Raw genomic sequence first — 6,727 nt, 5'->3', positions numbered from 1 at the left:
CAGAAGGGGTGAGCACACTGTGCCCAAACGTCATCACCATTCTCATCACCATCCGACTCACGGAAAGCAATCTTTTGAAAAAGGGAACATCCTGTACTCTCTCCCCCCCCCCCCATAAATGGACCCTGGAGACTCAGGGTTGCAAAATACATTGAAATACCCTCCAAGTGTCCCGGTGTTCCAGGGACAGTCCCGGAATTACGAAAGCCATCCCGACTTCTGATTTGATCCCAGATTCTACCTCTTTCCTCCACCAGTGCTGCCTCAGCTGAACTTGGGGAGGAGGAGCTGGCACATGTCCTGAGTGACAGGAGCTGTGAGAGGGCATCCTGTTGCCTCTCCATGGCCTCTCTGCTGCTGGTGGTCTCTTCCCGTGGGAAGTTCATCGTGGCAGCTGGAGAGCAGGTTGAGGAGGAAGAGAAGCAGACACTGCCAAGGCCCCGCCCCCCCCCCCCGTGATGTGCCAGCTCTGAGAGACAGGTAGGAGGCAGGGCCACCCTGGGGAACAGAAAGGGGAATGATAATAATAATAATAATAATACCCCACCCATCTGGCTGAGTTTCCTCAGCCACTCTGGGCAGTTCCCAATCGCATGTTAAAAACAATACAGCATTAAATATTAAAAACTTCCCTAAACAGGGCTGCCTTCAGATGTCTTTTAAAGATAGGATAGCTGCTTATTTCCTTCACATCTGATGGGAGGGAGGGAAGAAGAGTGGAGCACAAGAAGTCTTGATTTATTTTTATTTTTTTGAAAAAATGCTTTGTGCACCCATATCTAATCTTGCCCCTTTCTAAAATTTATTTATTGGCTTTTTTATAAATATTTTTTAATTAATTTTTTATTAATAATACTCCAATTAATACAATACCGAATCTTACCACAGCATAATGCAAATAATGAAGCCAATTATACATTCCAAGCTATAAATTTTAAAAAGACTTCCCATGTTCTGGGAAAACTGCCAAACGCCATGGCGGACGCACTCTGTGTGTTTTACTTATTGTAAATCTACCAAAGACGAAAATAAAACAAAATCAGGATTAAGGGGTTTTCTCAGGATGGCGGAGGGTGTGCACGCTGTAGTCCATTGGTGAGATGATGGTGGCAGTTGCTCTTCTTCTGATAGGAAATGCTCAGGGGGAGGACAAAAAACGGGGCGTCAAAGAGGGTCAGTTGTGGGGGAGTGAGAAATGTCCCTATTTTCATCTGAGGAATGTTGGAAGGAATGATAGAAGACCTATACAAGTAGACAGTACTCCTTGTTTTACAAGATGGGAGTGATTGTCACTGTCCCTCTCATGTGGTGACACCATTTGGTAAATCCTGAAGCGACCTTGTGCATCCAGGAGGAAATGCCTAACTTCCTTTATATTTTCGAAACAGTTAGACATAATGCCGCTTTCAGCCCTAGAGAAACATGTTTCACTGAAGTATTGCTGCTGACGGAAGCATGCTCACTTGTTAATCAGCCCGTTATCAGCACAGACTCATAGTTCCAAGTCATTCAGTGGTTTGCATATCAGAAAATGAACTGGCGCTTTTGTCAAGGTCCTCTTGCGCTGCCAAGTCAAGATCATGAATGATTCAGGGAGACCATCTGGTTCTATGGAATTTCATACATCTTGGCTAAGTGACTGTAGCGCTCGTTTTTACGGTTACGAGATATTCTAAACGGAGAGATTTGGAGGATGCCTTCTGGCAGGGGGTTCCTGTGTGAATGTAATTGAGGCACCTGATGCTTCATCTTTAAGAGAGTCACACAAACAAGTATTTTAATCTCCCCAGATCTTCTGAATTAACACCGAGTAAAACTGCTTGAGAAAAAACAAGCAGCAGAAGATCAAGTGTCTGCAGCCAGCAGCTCCTTTTCTGGAAGAAAATATATGAAGGATGCAGCCTTGAGGTCTCTGTTCAGAACTTTGATGACATTGCTTCCAACAAAATTATGGCTTCAGCTTACTTTACTTCCCTTTAGCTGGCAAAGGATGCACTTAAAAATAAAAACAATCAATGGAAGTGCCCAGTACATCTGGCACCTGTTCTAGAAAAATGCTTTTTTATTATTTCTATTTTCTATTTTTACACAATGGCTTCTTTCCACATCTCAATGCACTATCAAAGCAGGATCTCACTAGACTATTCCTTAGGGATGTTGAAGAAAGACAGTTGGGAATCGTATGACAACGGCAACCACCGCCAAATATTGGCTTACCCTTTGAAAACAGATCACTTTGCTTGTTTAGCAGCCTGACTCGTCAATTCCTCCTGGCTACTACTTTTTCAATGCACACACAGAACTTCCTTGAGTGAAAGGATTTCTCTATTTGCTTTGTTAGAGGACACAAGTGCACAAAGTCACAAAGAGATGCAAATGTACAGCTACCCGTTCCATTGAAGGGAGATGTGCTTTAATTCAGTGGCGGAATATCTGCTTTGCATCTCCCTGGTTTTGTTGGGTTCAAAGGACCTGAGGCTCTTAGGTCACATCCACACCAGACCTTCATAGCACCCTAATACCTCTTTAACAGTCATGGAGAATTCTGGGAACTGTAGTTTAAGGGTGCTGACCTCACAGAACTGCCATTCCCAGCACCCTTAGCAAACTACATTTCCCATAATTCTCCCATGACTGTTCAAGTGGCATAAGAATGTTCTTAATGTCTGGTATGTGAGAAATAAGAAGCAGGATGCAGAATAAGCTTATCGGCTGTAGGGATTAATGTCTGGGTTCTCCTCTTCTTCACTACTGGCCCAAAGAAGAATCCATTTCAGAATTGCTTTGGCTAGCTCAAAGTAAGGGTTGTTCAAATAGTTTTAAACAAATAAAATAACCATTTTCCTTAAACCTCAAGGTGGGTGGGTGAGGAATGCTACCATCCTCAATATTGACTGACACATCCAGACTATAATTTAAAACTATAGTGCCAATATTGACACCACGTTCTTGTTACCACTGAAGGTTATTGCTCCATATCTAGACACAGGGAAGGTCATAACACCAATGTAAATTCCAATTGAAATGTCAAGTTGTTATAAGCTGGCTATTTAAATTAATATTTTTTTAAAAATAGTGGGTGTCAACTGCTGGAAGGAAGGAAGGTTCCAGAGTTACATAATCTCTTTTTGACACTCGCTCTGGCAGTGGATACATAAAGGAGGTATCAACATAAAGAACAGAACATTTAGATTTCCAGGAGAGAGAGAGAAAAGGTTTGCTCTTGCTACTCAGAGTGGGTGGGATGTCACCCAGATAGAATGAAAAAAGTGAAATAAATGCAAGCTGAAGTCCTTTAAATATTATTTTATTTTTTTATTTTTATTAGCTAGGCCCCTAGGGCATTGACTGAACAGTTAGAATATTGCAGAATGCATCGCTCTAATGAGCATTTTAATTGAATGGTTCAGGTGTTCAACCTGTAAGCACAACGGACCTAAAGACAGCTGGGGTTGCATGCTATTGACGGAGAGGTATGCCGGGAAGGGATACTGATCGCCATGGTATTATTCCATTATTTCATGCTGCTTACTGCTGCATTCCAGTTTTCCCATACATTCAGAAACAAACCTGAATGTTGCTATATGCCAGCAAAAAATGGATGCTCAAACCTTTGAGTAGCTTCTGTGCTTCTGTTCCCAAATGGAACTGAACACCACCCTTGCACATATATTTCTTCAGAATACACATATTTCCTCTCTGCTGATCCCACATATCACTACATTTTTAAAAATAAATTTTATTTAACATAATTGTTTCAAAATCTAAGCAAAACACAGCAAATACGTACACACATATACACTTCAAATAAGCACATATACGTGAAAAAAGAACAAAAGAGAAGAAAAGAAGAAAAGAAAAAAGAAGAAGAAGAAATAAAGAGAAAAGCAGAAAAGTTGGAAGAATTTCTTCCCAATGTATTCTACAAATATCTCGATATGAAAATAATAATAAAATTTCATTGATTGACTTCCATCGCTTACACTGCACTTCCTATATACATTTTTTAATGTTACACAGAACATCCACACAAATACCACAACTCATAGAATTTAAGAAGTAAGAACATAAGAAGAGCTCTGCAGGATTAGTCCAAAGACCTATCACAGTCTGGCATCCTGATGTCACACTGAAGCCATTTTAAGCTTCCTGTACCTGGCAGAGATAATATTGCTGCCCCACTCTTAAGCATTTCCTAGCTAGGTATTTGGATCTAATACTGGCATTCTTTCAGCTAATTAGCTATGGAGATAAACACTAATGTTATTTAGCACTCTGATGCTATGACTGAATAGGTTTAGGCTTCCAAACATGCATATGGAGAAAGCATTCAAAATAGTCCTCTGCTTTCTATCATGCATAAGGGGGAACTAAAAAAATTAAAATACAGAATTTCCATAGTCTATGGCTATAGGAATCTCTTCTGATTTTAGCATCTAGCAATTTGATTCCTGAAAATCCCAGCTTTCACTAAAATGTTTTTTGAATGCTTTATTGAAGTTAAAGAAAAGCAATGAACAGAAATTCATCTAGAAAGAAAACAGTAATAAATGTTACATCAAACTGCAATAAATTCTTCTTACATCTATGACTACAGTGGTACCTCGGGTTAAGTAATTAATTTGTTCCGGAGGTCCGTTCTTAACCTGAAACTGTTCTTAACCTGAGGTACCACTTTAGCTAATGGGGCCTCCTGCTGCTGCTGCGCACACGATTTCTGTTCTCATCCTGAAGCAAAGTTCTTAACCTGAGGTACTATTTCTGGGTTAGCGAAGTCTGTAACTTGAAGCGCCTGTAACCCGAGGTACCACTGTACTTCCCGTGACCCCATCATGCATCTACCACTTATTTTTTTCTAACACACTATCCATTTTCCTTTATTAATTTCCATTAAAGACTTATTCTCCTATAAGTATCCTCAATATCGCAGAAGTCATTCAAGACCTGCCATTGATGTCATATTATTACAATGTTCCTTAAGGTATTTTCTGTACATGTCCCATTCTTTAATAAATGTCTGTTCACTATGACCTCTCAGTTTCCCTGTCATTTTTGCCAACTCGGCGTATTCTAGCAGTTTACTTTGCCACTCCAGTTTATTCAGGATTTTTTCCCCTTTGTAGCAATTAATAATCTTGCAGCTACCGTGGCGTACAAGAATATTTCCCTCACTTTTTTCGGTATATCTATGCCTAGTATCCCCAGGAGGAAGGCTTCCATTTTTTTTTTTTAAATAAAGGAGATCTTAAACATTCTTTTGAGTTCGTTACAGATTACATCCCAAAATTCTTTATTTTCTTACAGGTCCACCACATATGTAGGATTGAACCTTCATCTTCCCCACATCTCCAACATTTACTTGAAGTGTTTTTATATATTTTAGATAATTTTAATGGCATCAGGTACCAGCAGAATTGCATCTTCATAAAATTTTCTTTCAAGGCATAACATGCGGTGAACTTCATATCTACCTTCCATAGCTTTTCGCCAGGCATCCATAGGGATGTTGTAACCAAAATCCTGAGCCCATTTAACCATTACTGATTTTACCTCCTCCTTCTTGACTTCCCAGTCAAGGAGGAATCGGTACATTTTAGAGAAAACTCTCTCTAAAATTATTTTCCCCCAAGATCTCATGATTGTGGAGATAGGTGTGAGGAACAGAATGTGTGCAAAATGACCAAATTATTTCCCAGCGTGACCTTATCACACATAATTACCTTCCTGCAAGGATCTGACACTATTAATTAATCTCCTCATCAAACTCCAGAATATGGCGGGATGTTCATCTGTAATTTAATAATAGTTCCACTGAAATATTAAAAATGTGTTCACATACTTGTCCGCCTGTTCAAATTCTTGCTGTTCCGTAAACAGGCAGATTTTGTTATGAATCACACTTTGCATTTGTGGTGACTGTCAGAAGTTGCAGTTGCAAACGAAAGACAGGGCTCTTACTCAGTGAATTCCTTCCATGTGTGTTTACATGACAAAGGAAGCAAGTGAGAGAAAGAGTAAGCAAGTCATGCACATAAAATAAACCAGTGAGTAGGATTTAGCAGTCTGGTTGATTTCTTATTTCAAAAAGTGTGATACACTCAGTTAAATGGTCCTCAGGGTTTTGCTCATGCTCATGCTCATGCTCATGCTCATAGCTCATAGATTAGATGATCACCATATATGACAGGGTATAGCCAATGTGCTACTCTCCAAATACTGTTGGAATCCGACTCTCATAATTCTTGACCATTGGCCATGCTAGCTGGGGCTGATAGGAGTTGGAGTCCAATGATATTTGGAGGGTGCTGCATTGTAGCCAGTGGGATGGGGCAGGAATATGGCAGCAACTCTTAAGATTTGGCCTCTGAACTATTTGTTATCTATGTGCTTTCGTCAGAGGACTCACACTCTCAGTTTCATTGCTTGAAATGACACAGGATGATAGAGGAATATTCATGGTGACTGGGGGCGGCCGCCAAGACCACATAACACCAGTCTTGAAAGACCTACATTGGCTCCCATAATGTTTCCGAGCACAATTCAAAGTGTTGGCGTTGACTTTTAAAGCCCTAAACGGCCTTGGCCTGGTATACCTGAAGGAGCGTCTCCACCCCCATCGTTTTGCCTTGACACTGAGGTCCAGTGCCGAGGGCCTTCTGGCGGTTCCCTCACTGCTATAAGCAAAGTTACAGGGAATCAGGAAGAGGTCTTTCTTGGTAGAGGCACC

Source organism: Podarcis vaucheri (assembly GCF_965113315.1).
Source record: "Podarcis vaucheri genome assembly, chromosome: 3".
In the NCBI taxonomy this organism is placed as follows: domain Eukaryota; kingdom Metazoa; phylum Chordata; class Lepidosauria; order Squamata; family Lacertidae; genus Podarcis; species Podarcis vaucheri.
The sequence above is the reverse complement of the archived record's forward strand: the minus strand, read 5'-3'. Positions refer to the sequence as shown.